Source organism: Nannobrachium achirus (genome assembly GCF_963921795.1).
Source record: "Nannobrachium achirus genome assembly, chromosome: 20".
In the NCBI taxonomy this organism is placed as follows: Eukaryota; Metazoa; Chordata; class Actinopteri; order Myctophiformes; family Myctophidae; genus Nannobrachium; species Nannobrachium achirus.
This window is the reverse complement of record NC_137827.1, coordinates 27,952,877-27,973,699: the sequence shown is the minus strand read 5'-3', so window position 1 is coordinate 27,973,699 and position 20,823 is coordinate 27,952,877.

Below are 20,823 nucleotides of genomic sequence, written 5' to 3'. Positions count from 1 at the left end.
TTTATTTTAAGAAGTACATTTTATTTTTCCCCCACGTTTCTACGGTTTCTTGGGCTGGATATGGCAGCCTGGAACGGTTGTTCAAGTGCAGCTAAACTTGGCAAGTTAGTAAACGTGCCACAATTAACAATAATGCATTGCACCTGTGCAGCTGACCTGCTGAACCTGGGAATATACCATTACGTCAAGATGAGAATACAAGTGTGGAGAATATAATTATAATACATTGTTAAAGTGACCATTTTGTTAAATATTGCATTTATAGTTATTTTACTGTAATTCAACAAGATAATTACCAGCACAGATAGACAAAGAGACATTCATGGATATATATTTAAAAGTAACTTTTATTTTCCCCCCTGGACCCAGGGTATGGCAGCTGCATACCCCTGCCATACCCAATTGACGCCCCTGCCCCAAGCAGAAGTTAACACGCTTTTCTGGCTTTGATTTTACCAAGTTGATGCATGATGTACAGTACAGGCATGCCTTGAAGAAAACCTCTTTAAATTAGTATTGATGTTACAGAGTATGAGGGAAGCAAGTTGTTACATTCAACATAACAGCATGTCAGTTCTGTTCTAACTAACTTCTTTTTTTTAATCCTTCTTCTTCTTTTTGATATTCATTGATCCACTCAAAAAGAGCCTGAATCATTTATCAGAACGTTGCAGGAAATATTTTTATTTTCTTATCTTGCATCACCCTAGTTCTGTCATATCTCCTATATAGTATCTCATCCATGCCCAAGTCAGGTACCAAAAAACAGTATAAATATCATTTTTTTTCCCCAAAAGATGCAGCATTTTGTTTCTATTGCTGAATCCCTATGACAGCTGTTGCGGGTTGCTGTCAAAAGATTTATATATTTATTTGTTTTTTCCTTTCCTTTTTTCCCCATTTCCCTCTCAGCCAAGCTAAAAAGGAGTGAATAAACAGAGAAAAACAATAGATTGGATGTACCTCTTGGAGACAATCAACAGAGCTACAATGCCAGACAAGGTAAAAAATTATGTTATAAACTTGCCTTTTCTGGAATTGCCTTTGTTTTTACGCAATTAACAGTAATGAAACATGGTCAAAATGATACTATGCAACTTGATATTACATCTTCCCACAGTGCCTCCTTTTATTTCATGCCGCCTTTTCCCTTTCGTGGCCTGACGCTGAATGCCGCCTTCTCTCCCAAACAATAACAGACGTCAAATTCGTGTTCTCCTACAAGTTGATAACGTCTCCCTGTTTATGTCACCCATCTTAGCAGGAAGCCAATTGCGTTTGATTGACTGTGACTGTGATTGGCAGGAACTTGGCTCCATTGTTTGCCCACTCATGTTATCGCAATTGGGGAGCCTGGCTAGTCTGCGGCAATAAAAGCAGGAGGATATTGGCTCCTGAGTAGCTGGCACCAAGCCTGTTTCAGACAGACAATTCCAGGGGAGCAATTGTCTGGTTTAATTGCTCCAAAAAAGAAAGAGAGCGAAGCGGTGAAACTAACAAGCTGTCTATGGAATCTGTAATTCACAGACTTGGTGATAAAAAAAACACACACAGATTTCTGTTTTCTTTCTCTCTCTGTGTGTGTGTGTGTGTGTGTGTGTGTGTGTGTGTGTGTGTGTGTGTGTGTGTGTGTGTGTGTGTGTGTGTGTGAGTGTGAGTGTGTGTGTGTGCATGTATTTGTGCCTTTTATTATTTTATTTTCCGGTTACAATAAAATATTCACTGAGCAGGTTATTGCGTTGGTGTAATTTGGAGCTGGGATGTGAGCTGTGGGACAGATGCACAGACAGTCAGATTAATTCAATGGACCAAAGCCCAGATTTCAACGTGGCCTTGTCGTTGTGCCTGTCCCTCTTGGAATAAACGGCCATAACTACGGTGTCACCTTCTACCCGGCACCATTATTACCTCACCCGTACTGTAGGTCTATATTTGGGGGGAACGACAGGGAAATATCTGAAGTGTTCACCACCTCATAATTATTTGTCTTGTCAAGAATATACAAGTGTACTTTTATTTATTAAATAAATAGGGCGGCTGAGGCTCATAAGGTAGAGCAGGTTGTCCAATGATCCGTGGATAGGCTGTTCGAATCCTGGCTCCTCCTGTCCACATGTCAAAGTGTCCTTGGGCAAGACACTGGTGTGTGAATGTCCCCTCGTAAACCTCCCTCTTCCGGAACGGAAGTTGGTCGTTTACTAGGCTAGTGTGACTGTGGGAAGTGGGGACGCTGGCGTCGACTGTTCGCCGCTTGACTTCCCAATGTATGAATGAATGAACCATTGTAAAGCGCTTTGAGCAATTGTAAAAGCGATATAAAATGCAATCCATTAAATGAAAAGTGATACATTTTATTACTGTCTCTGGCCTCTTTGACTCAACCTTTTAAGCACAATTTGATACGCTTGTTTTCTTTACGCGCACCAATCGGTGCAATAAGAAACCATGCAAATGGTTTTGTATTTCAGCGTAGTTGCCTGCTTATGGTTACATGAACTTTGGTAGTAGTAGCGCATAAGATAGCAGTGAGGAAATGGCTGGATAACTCAACAAAGCTAAAACCATAGGCCGGCATTTTATTCCCATATCTGTTCCATCACAAAACAGATTCCATTTTAGACAGAATTGCTGAATATTTAAAGGGATTTATTATCAATATGATTGAGTCTCTGTGCTTGGCAGTGTGAATGAATGATGAATATCGTCACTGTCAGGCAGAAACCTTGTATCTCCAAGTTTCAAATTTGTATGTTCTTTCGTAAATTAAAGCCCTACTTCATCATACAAAAGTGTTGCACAAAAGTAGTGAAAATAGCTGATCTATGTGCTTGTACAACTAAGGTTTCCACCCAACAACGAGGAGTGTCAGAGTTTACTGTAGTTCAGGGGTCTTCAACAGGGGGTCCGGGACCCCTAGGGGGTCCTCAGAGTTACTACATGGGGTCCACAAATCTTTGTGTGATAGGATCATGTTTTTTACATTAACCACTTGAACCCTAGCATCCTTATTCTGAGTGGAACATTGCCAAAAATAGCCAATCTACAAGCGTACAATGCCTCGCGATTTTTGGCAAGTGTGACTACAGCAAGTATTCCATGGTTGTCTTAAAATGTCTGAAAATACACATTACTCCAACACTGTCAAACAAGTCTAAGCTGTCTAAGAAATCTATGAACATTGCACAATTGTATACAATATGTACTGGGGGTCCCTGCTTCATCTCTCTCTCAGCTAAGGGGTTCTTCACCTGAAAACGTTGAAGACCCCTGGTTTAGTTATAAGCTCTTCTCAATACTTGTCATCCCCATGGGCGTGTATTATTATATTGTTGTTGGCGTACATTATCAAAATCACATTTTGTGACTGCCATATGCACAAGTATAAAATAGGGGCGTTCATTTATGAGAGAACATAAAGCGCTGAAATATATGGAGATGGAATGTGTCTACCCGACAGCAGCAACACGTAGCTTTCACTCTGCACACACAAAGACACATTAAACACTGAACATGACAAAAATGTACACAAAGGCACACACATGCACAGTCGCGTACACACACACACACACATGCACGCACACACACACACACACATGCACGCGAACACGCACGCACACGCAAGCGCACGCACGCACGCACGCACGCACGCACGCACGCACGTGTGTGTGTGTAGAGGTTGTGGACCCTGGGCTGTTCCACTCCTCTCTGCAGCAGACCTCATCCATATTCATCACCTCCCAGAGAGATAGGGTTGTTGGGGGGGGGGGGGATTTGTGCGTGTGTGCGTGCGTATGTGCGTGCGTGCGTATGTGCGTGCGTGCATGCAGGCATGCAGTGTGGAAAAAGTACCCACATTTTACACTTAGGTAAATGTATCAATACTGCAATGTAGAAATACTATGTTACAAGTAAAAGTCCGGAATTCAAAATGTACTTGAGTAAAAGTACAAAAGGTATCAAAATGTACTTAAAGTACCAAAATTAAAAGTACTCGTTAGGCAGAATGTCCCATTTCACAAGTTTTCCAAAGGATAAAATGTTTAAAAATCCTTTGAAAATAGCAGATCTACAAGTTCACAATGTGTTGCAACGCGACACATTGTGAGCTAGTAGATCTGCAACAGTACAGTACAGTACAGTACTTAAGTAAATGTACTTACTGTATTTACTTTACACCACTGCATGTGTGTGTGTGTGCGTGCGCATGTGTATGTGTGTGTGTGCATGTGCCTTTGTGCGTGTGCGTCTATGTGTGTCGAGTAAAATCCAACCCTGAAGCACAATCAGATTTACGTTATCCCTTCAATCTCTGAGAATTCACTGTAGATTTGCGAACATGAACACATCATCTCTCGCGAAGCGAGGAGGAACACAGAGAGACATGGAATCTATCTTACCGCTGCTGTCCAGAGACCAATCCTGAGGCGAAAACCACACCTCTAAACAGTAAAACTCTTAAAAACAGTTAACCCATTTAGGCCTAGAATTATTTAATGCTTTAACTATTGAAAAATAGCAGATATAAAAGCTCGGTGCCGCGCTTTGAATATATCTTTTTAAAAGCATTTTTAACTGAAATATTTGCTTCATGGGGGCTCTGGAACTAAATATTTTGTGATGGCGTTCCGAGGACAAATACATGTCATTTTGGGGGTCCTTGACATGAAATGGTTTGAGAACCACTGATTTAGAAGCAGGATTTAGAAGACATTTATATAATCGGGTAAAAAATATTCAAAGACTTTTCAAAACATTTCAAAAATTGCAGGTCTACAAGCTTGCAGCACGCTGTGAGCTTGTATATTTGCGTTAAATCATAAAATAATGGTTAAAGTGGTTCAAATGTGACACAGATTTGCGTTCAGGCCTAACGCTAACTCTAGCAGTATTATTTCCTGCACTACGACTCCTCTCCTGTGCACTCGTTGTGTGTGAGGAAGTATGAACAGAGGTTACATACCGGTACTGTACTATATCCAAACGTAGCCCTTTTAAGCCCTTAAGAAAAATGAAAACAGACAGTATTAAAGCTATTTGCGACAACAAAAAAGTGTTTGTGTGTTAAGGAGTCCTGTGTTAAGGAGTCCTTTGTTTGTACGGTATGTGATGTCAATAATAAGCAACCATGCTTTGTATAAAGTGGTTTACTGTGTAAAGCTTACTAGGATCTCCTTTTAGTTGACCTTGTGCCAGTGATTTGTGCTGTCATGAAACTGTACTTTGTCCTATTCCAAACTTCTAATAATATTCTTCAATCAATCAATTGTGTCTTTGTGTCTACATCTCTGTTAAAGTACATCTTCCATCTATCTTCATCTCATTCTTTTGCATCTCTCTAATCCATCTTCTTCATCCGTCTTTCTCTTTAAAAGCTGAGATTGGATAAGAACAGAAGGATCGAAACGTGTCATCTTAGTTTGAATTCAAGGAATGATTACTTTCATGGGTTGAAGAGGTGACGCAGGCTTGAAGCGGGCTCGTCTTTGATTGGTCAAATGATGTTCCCATTGCTCTGTGTGAATTTTAATGATTCTTTCCTGTTTGATTTGAGCAGTCAGGAGAGCGACGCTAACTGGGCTGTCTTCATAGCAACACATTTCAAATAATGACCGTTCTTCACTGCAAATGATCTCTTGCCTAACTCAGCACACGCACGCGCAAAAACACAGACAGTTAAAGACAGGCAGAAAAACAAGTACAAGCATATCGTCGTTGTCGGGTGAAAACCTTGTACTGTATGTCCAAAACCGTTTGTTTTGCGTTTATCATTTTAAAAATGCACCGCGAGGCGTTGTGTGCTTGTAGATCTGCTGTTTTCACTACTTTTGTGCGACGGCCTTGCATGATGAAGCAGGGCTTTACTTTGCGAAAGAATGTACAAATTTGAAACTTGGAGATACAAGGTTTCCACCCGACAACGACGATATACAATACTCAAACACATGTACAGACAAACACAAACATGCACACACACCCAATCGCACACACATGCATGCACGCACATGTACACACAGCAGCACACATAAACACAATAACACATACTTTGCATTTGGGTCAGTGACGTGACGCCCCAAAAAACATGTTTTTTAAAAAACTTTAAATAGCAGGCATAAAAATTATTTACTTTTGTTCTACTCACTCTCAACTTTATGGAAACACATTTTGTTTTTAGATATTTTATTGGAATCAGACTTTATTGAGCAGTTTGTTGTACTTGTGCCTAAAACCGTCATCTGGTGTGACATGACAATAATTGTTCATAAAATGAAAATGGAGTACACCTTTCTTAAGTTACTCACTTTATCAAAGTCCTTTATCATAACTAACCTGTGATCCACTATAGTTTTGTGAAAATTAATTGAATCTGTATATTTTTTTCATAATCAACACTCTGTGTGAGGCCCATGTTGTCGATCTTTCAACATATTTTAATTTTATTCTGACAAAAACTTTCTTTAAAATTACACAAATATTTGTGACTCTTCCTGATACTATTTTCTATGTAAACCATACACATTTTTTCGGTTTCATCATTAATAAAGGTATGATTTCTCACTATTTGGAATGTCACACCAGATGACTTAGTGTCACACCAGATGACCATATCTTCATGTGTCAAAGCAAACTGTGTTTTAACCTACCTATTAGTGAGTACTGAACTTTACTGATTGATTAAACAATTACCCAGGAAAAACAGCAACAGTAAAATTGCTTTAACATTAAATAACATGGCCTTAATATTTCTGAACAGGATAGTATTGTTGGGCCTTAACATAGGATAACAAAGAATTGTAGTAGTAGATGGATGATGAGGATGTGCACAGGAATGCTACGCACACCTAAGTCTTCTGCCGGCCCACGGCAGAAGGATCTTAAAGAGACAATAAGGTGCATAGCCACACTGGGAGCCAAGGCAACATTTTATTAACACCAATTATTGGAAACAACTCAGCATTCAGGTGTATTACTTTTTTCCGAAGTCTCCTGAACTTGAACACAGCATTTTGAGTTGAACAAATGTATTTACGAATCATGTCGTTACACCACATCTCCACTAGCTAAAGAGTGCTGGGTTGTGCAACTCCGAAAATAGCTGATCTACAAGCTCTCGCAGCACAATGCGTTGAGAGCTTGTAGATCAGCTATTTTCGCTATGTTTGTCTCGGGTCCTACCTTACCTCATTGTCCAGTCCAGTGAGTGAAAGTACAAAAGTATTAGATTAGATTAGAATAGTGTATTTTGGAAATAATAAAATCACATTTTCTGTACAGCCCATTTTCTGTTGTCAAGTGTCTTATATTAACTGCTTATAACGGATAGTTATTATAAAGTGTTACCACAATATAAGGTTTAGGTTTCTGTGAAGGGGTTTCTGCTCTGTCTGATGAATTTGCTGTATCACCGAATGAAGCTAAATTAAATTATGTAAAAATGTTTAAAACGTTGTTTTAAACATGTTAAAATGTTTTAAATGGACAAAAGAAACATGGGACTTGTTATTTATTGTTATGTCTGTAGGAAAATACAGTATATATCATCTGGTGTGACAATCAAGTCATCTGGCGTGACAAGCAGATATGTCACACCAGATGACGAAGTGTCACACCAGATGACGTTTTCTGCATTTAGGACTACCTTGAGGCTACCAGGTACACATTAGCATGCTAACAACATGCTAGCTATAACAAAACAACCTAGATGTACATGTAATTATGACCAAAGTTTCAAATAACTTTTGCTTTATTAATGAAAAAGGTGTCACACCAGATGACATCCAGAAGTGCCACACTTGTCAAAGTTTCAACAAGATGGCATTTCATGAAAATGTTAAAATCATAACTCACCTCAGACACCTGTCTTGCAGTTGTGCTGGGAGTGCTGAATAGCCTTACAGAAGAAGGACCTCTCTAGCCCAGTAGGTGTCCAAATTATTGCCTGTTTAATTTTTCCAAACTAGTGTCACACCAGATGATTTTGGTTTGGGGGACAAAATCTTTTTGATCAGAAATGACTGAAAACATTATGCTTGGACTTTGAAAAGATATAGGCTCACAAATAGACATTTTTTTTGCCTAAATTCATTTTTAAATGAATTTTAGCAATTCTTTTTCTTAGTTTTATTCAAGTTCCCACTTTGAGAAACAAGGTCGGGACAGTCACACCAGATGACATTTACCATGTTTGGTTGAAGATTCTGAAGAAATGAGGAATGAAATGTTTTAATCTTGAGTAAGTTCACATAAAGCTTAATATCCTGCACAATATTCAGAAGGTTTTTGACAAATATATTTTTTATTTATACATGTTTGACACCGAGGACAGCGAAAACGCTACGTCACGTCACCCACCCATTTGCGCCCAGCAGACGGTTTGGTGTGATTACGGTTTTTCCTCAATTGCTTACACACTTTTTCTGAAAGAATTCCTCATAATTCTCCGAACTCTACCCACAAATCCCAAAACAGACCCATACATCTGTAATAGACTTTGAATGTTCGAACGTCTGTTGACTGTCTTCAGGGCTAAAAGCAGACATCACCATTTGATCATCAAGTCCAGAGAGACCCGCTCCTCCACAGACCTCAGTCATAGGTCAGTGTGTGAGGAGTACAGACCACCCACTCACCTCTATTCCGCTCTGGGCACCAACTTCTGAGTCTCGCTGTGCAAAAACATGTTTTCAGTATGCTGTCTATGCACAGCTGAACCACTTTAACCCTGATGTCCCAATTTTGTGCACATCGTCACTGTCGGGCAGAAACCTTGTATCTCCAAGTTTAAAATTTGTACGTTTTCTTCGTAAATAAAGCCCTGCTTCATCATACAAGGCCGTCGCACAAAAGTAGTGAAAACAGCAGATCTACCAGCACACAATGCCTCGCGGTGCGAGGCGTTGTGTGCTTGTAGATCGACTGTTTTCACTAGTTTAAATCATTTTTTTAAATGAAACCTACAAAACGAACGGTTTTGGACATACAAGGTTTCTACCCGACAACGATGATATTATAGGTGGAACTTTTCAATTGAAAACTATCGACAATAATAATTGTAAACATCTTTAAGTGGTTAACTCTTACACAACCGGCAAAGAGAAATCAATAAATGAATGCATACTGGTCTACAGTATGCCCGCTTTCAATCTAGATTAGGATGCCAGCTATGATACCGGTGGTCAAGACATTAGGGCTATATTCATATAGTTATGCTAAGAGATACATGTACCTTTATTGATCCCACAATGGCTGTGCAGTTGTCATGGCAGTACCACAGTATATGAAACACAGGACAGGACAGAAATAGAACGATTACTTACAAAAAGAGTAAACAGATTGTAACATGGCCTACCTACAGGGATTAGGAATAATGTACCAAAAACTAAAAGAAGATTTAGGGCCCTTGCTTTGCCCTCTACACTTGGACCGCCTGGGATTTGCATGTTGTATGAGCTATTAATAGGTATAAATATAAACGTACATAATATTCCTTAGATTGATCATTCCAAGGACATCTGTATATCACTGCAGTTGCCAATACTTGCTTTGTAAGCTGATCGCTGCAGTGTAATGGGTAGATGTTTGAAATGTTTCAGCATGCAAGTCTTCCCAAGGGCAAAAAACAATAAGCTCTCGATCAGGTTGTTGTTAAGTTCTGCCTATACATTCTTTCAATTAGACCACTTTTCCACGGCACTCTTACTAACAAGTTACACAGATAAAGAAGCCAGCGTGAAGTGCGTTAGCCTGCCTACGTGAGAAAGACAGTGGTTGAGCTGACGCAGCCACTCTCTAATTAGATTATTTGTGTAGCTGACACTTGTAGTCGAATGTATTCAATCAGTTGCGGCTGGAGAATGCCATGAATTCATGTATGTACTATGCCCACGCCAGCTATTAACTACCTCCGCTTGCCTAATTACTGTCATTCACTCCTTATCAATGGGAAACGGCGACAAGCAGCTGTTGCTGGGCTGCTGGGCTCTCACATGCATGCAAATACACACACAATGCTCACAGACACACACATGCGCTCGCATGAACACACACAGAGGTACGGTGCGAAGACAAAAAGATATCGTTATGTGAAATATAACGAGACATGACAGGTCACACTCGTGATTTATACTATAGTTTGCACCTCGTGTCATCCACCACAAATAGCAGACCCGCAAGCACGTACAGTATAGAGCTTATGCTGTATAGATCTGCTATTTTTGGTGTGTGACTCTGGCACAGTTTAAATCAGGCCTTATATGGGTTCATTTTCTGTGTTATTAGTCAGTGTTAATTAACACTTTTATTACGCTTAGGAAGGATTCGTTGTTCGTACCTTCTACTCAGCATTCCCACACTCCAAGAACGCATATACCATCACTCGCGCGCGTGTGCGCGTGTGTGCGTGTGTTGGGGGAGGCGTGGGTTGGGGGAGTATGATTCTATACAGCTGTCTCTGTGACACAGGGGTGATGGCATATTTTATTAGCTCCTGGGGCCGGCGGGGGGGTTGGGGGGGGGGGGTGTTCTGTTCTCACCTGGGAACGCGACTGTGACATCATGACTCCTACGCGCTCTGCACACCTTCTCATACCTCATTCCACCATCAGCGCCCGCCAACGCTTCAGGCTTCCCATATGACATCTCACCATTTTCCAGCCTATAATCCCTCCTTCATTCACGCCTTCCCTCTCATTTCTCCAGCCTTCATTCCCAAACTCTCACTCTCTCTCTCTGAATCATCACCACAGTGGCGTCAGTTCAGAAAAAGCTAAAGTATGGCAACATGACTGGTGTCTTGCACGCGTGCCTTTGCGCGTGTGCAAGACACCAGTCATGTTGCCATACCTTAGCAACAGGCATGATACATTTATTTTAAGAAGTACATTTTATTTTTTTCCCCCATTTCTACGGTTTCTTGGGCTGGATATGGCAGCCTGGAACGGTTGTTCAAGTGCAGCTAAACTTGGCATGTTAGTAAACGTGCCACAATTAACAATAATGCATTGCACCTGTGCAGCTGACCTGCGGAACCTGGGAATATACCATTTTGTCAAGATGGGGAGAATACAAGCGTGGAGAATATAATTATAATACCTTGTTAAAGTGACCATTTTGTTATATTTTGCATTTGTAGTTATTTTACTGTAATTTAACAGCAAAAAAATATTTCCCCCACTGGACCCAGGGTATGGCAGCTGCATACCCAATTGACGCCCCTGCGCGCCTTCCCTTTCATTTCTCCAGCCTTCATTCCCAAACTCTCACACTCTCTCCCTGCATCGTCACCATGCCAGTTCTATTAGCAAACCGTAATCCCCACATGTCCTGCTCTCTTTCAATAGCAACCTGCCTCCTCCAGTGACGACTGGCTAATTAGGTGGAGAGGAGATGAGGGGAAAAGGCATGGATGGCGCTGATGTCCACATACCTGTCACACTGCCTCACTGGCGGGACGTGAAACGTAGCAAGGGAGAAAACGAGATGACGGGTTCGGGGAGATGAGAGCAAAATTAGTAGATGTCAGGGACATGCTGGCCATTGAGAAAAGCGGGACAACTCCCGAACGGCCGGTTAATTCCCGGCCGGTCCAGGTCCAGGCCATTAGGAAAAAAATTAAAATAAAATTTCGGCCTTCGTTCCATTTTGTGGGCTGGGCGGCCAACAAAGTAAATCGTCACTGTCGGGCAGAAACCTCGTATCTCCAAGTTTCAAATTTATAATCTTTTTCGCAAAGCAAAGCCCTGCTTCATCATACAAGGCCGTTGCACAAAAGTAGCGAAAACAGCAGATCTACAAGCACACACCGCAAGGCGTTGTGTGCTTGTAGATCGTCTGTTTTCACTAGTTTAAATCATTTTTAAAATGATAAATACAAAACAAACGGTTTCGGACATACAAGGTTTCCACCCGACAACGACAAAATATAACTCATACAGTAATTGGCCCACTGGCTTGTCACTTTTCATGATCTGAAATGACAAATCTTTGAGTAGCAGCAGCGCTATAGAGAGAGATCTCTCTCTATAGCGCGCAATGAGGGCCTCTCCAACTCTTTTTCCCAGGCTGAATCAGGGGCCCAGCATGTCCCTGGTAGAGGTGTAAGGAGCAGAGGGAAGACGGGATGGGGGTCAGGAGATGGATTGAGAGAGAGGGAGGAGTAAGGGAGGGAAAGGAATGGAAGAGGGAAAGTGATGGGAAGGAGAAAGGCCACGGCTGCCAGTCCCCACGGCCACTGATAAAATGCTCCGTTCAGACCGCTTGTATACAAACGTATGTGTGTGCATGCATGCAAGGGTGCGTGGCGTGTGCATCTGTGCGCACACACACACACACACGGCGTGCACAAAGCAAACACATCACACACAGGGGTGTCACACCAAATTCTGGGCCCTGGGTAAAAGGATTCACTCACGTTTTGTGCTTTAACTATTGAAAAATAGTCTGAATATTTCAAGTCCTTCTGAGGCTTTTTGAAAACCCTATGTGTTTATGTCAGTGGTGCTCAAATATTTTCATGTGAAGGACCTCCATCTCAAAATATTTAGTTCCAGGAGCAAAATGTTTGTTACAAATGTTCGCTTAAAAAACACATATATTGACTTCCACACAATTTAACGACTTTTCAAAAATAGCAGATCTACAAGCTCGCAGCGTGGCACTCAGTGCCGCGCTGTGAGCTTGTATATCTGCTATTTTTCAACAGTTAAAGCATAAAATAATTAAGGCCCCCTCCCCTCCTTGGACCCTAGTAACTCAGTCCCACTCCCCCTCCCCCCCCCCCCCCCTTGTGACGCCCCTGCACACACACACACACACACACACACACACACACACACACACACACACACACACACACACACACAGCAGTCAGACTTCCTGATCGATTGAGCCATGCTCTGCCCTGACGTCTCAGCAGGCCTCAAGATGAATGAGTCGACCTACGGACCGACGGAAAAGAGGAAGAGGAGAAAAGAGCAAAAACAAATCTTTGGCTTTTAAATCTCTGAGCGTAGGTCTGTGCCAACGGGCCAGAGGACACCAAGGGCACCGCTTAAATCATGGCTGTGCTCATCAGTGCATGCAATTGTCTTTCTTTCTTCACACATGTGTGTATGTACCGCGGTAATAGTGCATGTATCTGCTATTTGTGTAACCTGTGTATGTATGTGCGCGTGCGTGTGTGTGTGTGTTTGCGTGTGCATGGCTATTAGTTTTTTCTGTTAACCGGTTACTCGTTTGAAATGTCATATCGGATATTGAAGTTTAATAAACATTTCTAAGTATGCACTGATCGATCAAGCGCAAACATAAATAACCTGGCGTTTGAAATTCTAAAAAGGTGATCAGTGATTGCTACTGTGGCAGAGATTTGTACTAAATAATGGTTTAAATATAGGTATTTTCCACTTTCCATTTTCCTCTTTGACTGAAGACTATAATGCTGCATGAGCTGTATGGAGTAATTTTTATGGTCTTTATTTGCACTTTTGCTATACCAGCTTGCAGAATCATATCAGGCAGCAGAAGGCTATTACAATGTCTTTTCATCTTGCAAACTCCTAATATGTGTGAATGAATAAATGTATCTGTATTTAAACTGGCAAGGGGTGAGTAGTTACATAATGACATAAATTAAAAGTTTATGTTTATTTAAACTAAAACTAATTAACGTAACACCTTTGCATAATGGTGATATAAATCAGCAAAAAACTAACAAAGCAAACGTGACCTGGTCTAATGAATTAATTCACTGCATTATGTTTTAATAATATGAAGCATGTTGTTTACAGCATGCTGCAGAAGAGCTTTTTGGTCATACATAGTTTCTCCATCTGTCACTGGTGACCTCCCTCCCCTACTGTGGTTTCTCTGCACATAAAGGGATGAATATTGTGTTATTTAGATCCCTAGTATGTGCACATAATGTACATGCAGACACTCAAAAGCATGTACATCTTGTGTGTGGGTATGTGTGTGCACTGTGCGTGCGTGTTTTGTATATGCATACATGTGTGCCTGAGCTTTTCTGTGTCCCAGACTTTGTATAACTAGGGCGATGCCCGTTGGGATCGATGCCCGCACACAAATTATGCATTACCCACTAGACTAGAGGTTTGTGCCCGCTTTGCGGGCGGTCACATACTACACACCCATTTATAGGCATGCTGATATAACCAATCCTCAAGATCGCGCCACTCTTCCATTGAACTCAGTGGACTTTTGGGATTACAGAAAAGGTTACAGAAAAATTCCCTGTGAATTCAATGTACTTTTGGGGTCAGAAAAGGTTACAGAAACAATCCATTGAATTAACTGCTGAACAAAAAGGGTGAAGCTTCTTGAATTATTGTTGTATAAGAAGTATAAGATTGTCAGAGTAGCCCTTTTAGCAGTTGTAGAGTATATAGTGACCCGTTATCATAGTACCTGGAGGCCAGTCTATGGTGTCAGTTATGTATGATGTCATTTTGAAGACATCGGTAATTTACATATATGGGCACAAAAAGGACAGACAGACAGACAGACAGACAGACAGACAGAAAGGCAGGCAGGCAGGCAGGTAGGCAGGCAGGTAAGCAGGCAGGCAAGCAGACTGGCATACTGACATTTGTGGATTACCCTTCGGACGCCGGCCTACCGTGATATTCGATAACGTTGTCGAATACCTCGATATCGATATTACTCACGATATTAGTAAAAACAATTGCATTATATGGTGTTGGAACAAGAGAAGTTCAGGAGAGAGAGAAACACACCATGACTCCTCCCCCCTCTCCACCTACCTGCTCTCACGCCACCTACCTGGCCTACCTGGCCCTTAGCTCCGCCCCTAGACATCTATACCTAGTCCTCACTCTAACTTCCCAGAACCCCCCTTGCTTTTTTCTGCTTTAGTTCCAATGCCCGCCTAACCCAGATGATGAATAGCATATGCATGCATGCACACTGCACAGTACACATAGAATCAAATTAATGAAATGCCTTCTTTCGATTTTCGAACAATGGTTTTACTGAAACAACCACACCTGGTGGACTGCTTTTTTGCATGTGCTATGTGCATGGTTAGTGTGTCTGTTAATTGATTTTTTGACACATACACCAATACCTCATTTCAAGCCGCCTTCGTCGATATGTATACCTCGCATGTTGATAACCTTGATATAGGTAAATCTTCGATATATTGCCCAGCCTTACACCAGATATGTGTAAATATGTAGATACATTATTGTTTTTATTTAACTTTCTCTCTCTTCCCCTCCTCCCCTCTTCTTCCTTTTCTCTTTTTATGGAAGCAAAATAAACGATGGAACTTGCCAAAAAGATAATTCCACCCGCTGTCTTCCCTGATCTTTTATCTTCTCACAGTGACAATGGATGAAAGTATTATGCCTGATCAACAAATTACACTCGACACAGATAAGATGTGGAAAGACAAAGCTACAATACATATGTTTTATGTTTCTCCCGAAGAGAGAGGAAATTGCAATGATGTCCAAACTTCAGTAAAGATGACAATGCAATCTCCGTGGTCTTAATGGTGTAGCGTATCTTGTAAGATGCCCATTGCAAGATGCTGTACCTACTCTGCATCTACCCTGAACCACCCCAAGCTAGACTGGTGAATAGGAGTGAGAGTGAGGTGAGTCCGAAGATGAAGGTTAAGCAAGACCCTAATTATTTTGTTTTGGGCTGTTTGGAGCCTTGTTCTCAGGGCCTTTGGGGTGTCGCGATACCATACGTGGACTCCATAGTCATGGAGGGGCAGTCCTCCATCCCATACTTTTTTTTCCCTCCACGACAAATGTCTTAACCTAAAATAACTGATCTACAGTGAACTTAGAGACCTCCTATTATTGCGGAATGTTCGCCTGTTATAACATGCCCAAATAGGATGATTGAAGTGGTTGTAAATCTGTGTCACTACAGTTTCGGAACGAACCCAAAAACTCTTTGACTGGAGAAGAAACACCTCTATCATGCTGTCCCCAGTGCAATGGTTCCATGTCTAAAATCTGTCCCGAAATTATAATCTCAACCTATGAGAAACAGGTAACTTGTTATTGTCCCATGGTGGGTGCCATTGTCCCGTGGTATTTGATGTTTCACAAGCAATTTACAAGAAACTGCAAACAGGACACATATTCCAAATTAAATTGAAGTCTTAATTATACTTCTTCGTATGATGGAGTGTAAATCAGGCTTTAGTGCATGTGAGATATGAGCTCTCAATGTCTCTCTCTGTCATTTAGTTTCCTTTGCTTACCCTCTTTCTCCGTTTCCTGTGTCATTCATCACACATTCTCTGGAGACAGTCTGATAGCTTACGACACCTCATTGGTTATTTGGTGATCAGCAAAATTAATTTTGAGTCAAAAAACTCTTAAGTCCCCAAACACATTTTTTCAGATTCCTACAAATACGTAATTATATAAGACGAAACACTGCAACATTTCCCAACATTCCTACCAATTCACCAATGGAATCCATATTCATATCGGACCCTCTGGTCAGAGGAAGTATTTCCATTATTTATAATTCTCTTTCGTGCTTGGACAATAATGCCTCTTTAGAACACTTAAAAACTGCTTGGGAAAATGATATAGGAATACCCATTACGGACGAACAGTGGTCAATATCACAAAAAATGGTACACTCGTCATCAGTATGTGCAAGGCATGGCCTTCTGCAATTTAAAATTTTACATAGACTACATCTGTCAAAGGAAAAGCTTAACAGAATGTATCCAAACGTAAACCCAGCCTGCGACAGATGTGGTCAAGCTCCAGCAACGTTGGCTCATATGTTCTGGCACTGTACAAAATTAACACCATATTGGCAAAATATATTCAAATCACTATCAGACATACTTGAGAAGCCTTTTGACCCGGATCCACTAACGGCTATTTTGGGGGTTAAAGGGCCCAATGTTAAACTGACTAGTGCACAATATAACATGGTGTCGTTTGTGACTATATTGGCTCGCAGGCTGATACTGTTAAATTGGAAACAAGTATATGTACCGACACATACTGCTCTTATGAAAGATGTTATGCATTATCTGCAATTAGAAAAAATAAAGTTCGAATTGAGAGGGAGTGAAGACAAATTCTATAAGATTTGGCAACCTTTCATCAGCCACTTTAATAAAAGTAAGCTGACCCCCCCAACATAATAATCATTGAAAATAATAATAATCAAAATCTATGTGGAAAGGATGGAGAAGAATGAGAAAGACAAAAAGGACTAGAGTATTTCCATTTTTTTTATTGTTTTATTATTCCATATCCCTTTGTTTCATTTTATAAGTGAAATACATCCGTGGCGTGTATAACACGCCTAAGACCACTATCGATTAAAGAAACAGAGGGAATAACAGAAAGGGCACGATCCGTGCTGGAGGACTGAGAGCAAGAGTGTCTTATTTACTGTTCTGTTTTTTGTTTTGTCGTTTGCTATGTTGTTTGTCACTGTTTGTTTGTTTCTGTTTTTCTTTCATGTTATATTTGTACTTATATTATTATTTAATATTACTACTTATATTACTCATTGTACCATATCGCTGCCTTTTTTATATTCTGTTGTTTATAACTGTGAAATTATTCCTTGGTATGCCCAAAACTCAAATAAAAATAGTATTAAAAAAAAAACCTCTTAAGTAAGCACACTGTCAACTTAATGGCAGGTGTCTCGGGCAGAATTAATTTCACTAACTTTGTCTATGTATGTCACTATGTGTGTGTATTCATGCACACATACTGTACGTGCATTTGTGTGTGTGTGTGTGTGTGTGTGTGTGTGTGTGTGTGTGTGTGTGTGTGTGTGTGTGTGTGTGTGTGTGTGTGTGCGCGTGTGCGTGTGCGTGCATGCGTGCGTGCGTGCCTGCGTGCGTGCGTGCGTGCACACACGCGTGTGTGTGAGTGTGCGTGTGCGTGTGTGTGTGTGTGTGTGTGTGTTGCATCATAACTTTGAGTTTCTGCTTATCTTACCTGTGTCTCTGTTTATTTGCGAATAAGCAGGTTTGTTTTCATTGCTGTCGGCAGCTGTCCAAAAGGCTGATTAAAGTGCTTGAAAACAAAACCCGGCAATAATGTATGTAAGCAAATCAGCGAAGCCCTCCTTTCTTCCCAGGGAAAATGGCCTCATTTAGCAGCTTAATATTGTGGAGACAGGAGAAAACACACAATGCGCCGTTGTTTGTGTTTGACATGTGTTGTCTCGGAGAGAGCAGAACACGGCTAAAAGCATTTCACCTTGTCCCCACTAAGTCTCAAACAACATATACACACACAAACACAAGCACATGCCACATGCACGCACACACACATGGAGTCACGCACATACACAGAGGTACAACAAAATCATGGGCACCAATGTACAGTACATACCGGTATGCAGGGACATGCTGGGACCCTGATTCAGCCCGGGAAAACGAGTTGGAGAGGCCCTCATTGCGTGCTATAGAGAGAGATCTCTCTCTATAGCGCTGCTGCTACTAAAGATTTGTGACAAAGTGACAAGCCAGTGGGCCAATTACATGAGTTATATTTCATCGTTGTCGGGTGGAAACCTTGTATGTCCAAAACCGTTTGTTAAGTATTTATCATTTTAAAAATGATTTAAACTAGTGAAAACAGCCGATCTACAAGCACACAACGCCTTGCAGATCTGCAGTTTTCACTACTTTTGTGCAAACAGTTTAATTTTTACTTTTGTGCAAACAGTTAAATTATTGTTTCCTAATGGCCGGCCTGGCCTTCGTTGTCCCACTTTTCCTAATGGCCAGCACGTCCCTGCCGGTATGTGCAACTGCAGTACACACATACTTAGTGATACACAACAAACTCACACAAACATCCTGTTTGCTCATGGCTTTCCACTCTGTGCCCTAATATCAGCTGTGAAGCTACCATTTACAGATAAATGCGGATTGAGAACACACACACACACACACACACACACACACACACACACACACACACACACACACACACACACACACACACACAGTATACTACCACTCAAACCAGTGAAGAGCAACAGAAGGGTGATTTAGTGGTGCCACAGTAATGGACCCGGGCACTGCACTACCTGTTGAGTTGCTCTTTTAAGAGCCTTAATGGAACGGCACGCTACGGATGACAGCCAGGTCCTACACTGTGAAATCCTCAGTGTTAATTCAACTCTGAGAATGTACAAATGTAACCAGATGGACCCCGCTAAATGCGCTAATCACATGATGTGATATACTGTATAATGAGGGCCAGTTAAAAGCATTACCACACAAACTATAGAATGATGTTTCGATTTTTTTGCATAGCAGCCATCGGAACAATGAATGCTGCTTCAGCTATTCGCCAACAGTGCATTTGAGGATCTTTAAAAGGTGACTTTGTAATGTTGCCTGAAGGGTACGATCTCATTACTTGCTGGAGTTGGGGACAGTTTAAGTGTACTTTCATAAGCACTGATCTGGATGAGCCAGTGCTGGTGATATACTCTGTCTCTATTACAGATAATGTGGTATGGATCTCCCAAGGGCCGCGTTAATAGCCCTGATTCATTTTTTTGTCTTTGTTAACTTCTCGCTCCATCTCCCCGTTATATTTGAGTTTAAAAGTCTGATATATAATTTATATACATCTTTCCCTTCTCCTCCCTTCCTCCCCCCTGTTCCCTCCATTTTCCCATTCCCCCTGGCAGACATGTGTTGTCTGGTGTAGTAGTTTCAATATTGATGAGGTGGATCGATGAAAAGTCTCCCACCCTCCCCTTCCCTTTACTGTAGGCCTTTGAATAATCTATCACTCGCCCGATATTCTGATAGAAGCATTAAATGGCTCCAATTAGGGATTTTTCCTGCTCCCAGATAACAGCAGACCAGAACAGAGACACATACGGACAGTTCTGACTGTGAAGTGTATTTTTTGTGAAGCATGTTTCTGTACTGTATGCCTCCTTCCTGAGCTGGTGTTGCTAGGCAATACATCTAGATTGGCAGACGTACTGTTAAGTAATTGCCAGTTCCTATTTGTTAACAAATTGCAACAACTTAAAAGAAAAAAACTAAACCAAAAACATTGCAGTGCAGTTTATCAAACTGATATATATTATCAGACTGAATACATCAAACCCACTCTGTGGTTACACATGTATTAAAATCAGGACTCATTTATAGGTTTTCATCTTCCAGTCAATGCTTCTCCAGATAGATATACTTTACTCCTTGAGCCATAATCAATCGTTATCACCGAGTGTTTTATATGTAGTAAACTGTTGTGCTGTAGTCAATAATGAGGCACACAAACATTGGAGATGAAATGTACTTTTTACATTTCCATTTCCCTTGGCGAGTTCAGCACTGCTGAGCCGCATTCTAATCTGCCTTTGAATTCGGGCTCGGTCGGTGACCTATGAAGTACATCAAAACACAATGTGGCAATCTTTTACCACAAGCAATGACACAAAGAAACAAGGCTGGTTGAAGTGTAATTATACAATACATTATAAACATATATTTAAAAAAGAGCGTCTTCAATGAAATAAATGTTATTATGAAAACACGCCATATTTTCAAACACATTTGCATGAGGTTAACTGAGAGCTGTGGGGAAGCAACATTTTGATTGTACGCTGTTATAACTGGCAATGAAAGATTACAGTATCTACAATTCCACAACGGTTCGTCCCGAGGGCATTTATGGAACTCCGCTATGGCTGCAGCGTGATCCTGTATAGTGCACTTCATATGTATTTTTATCACAAACAAGCCAATTATTAAATCGAGTGTAATACCATAATGGCTGCCCAGTTGTTTGCTTATCCTCCTTA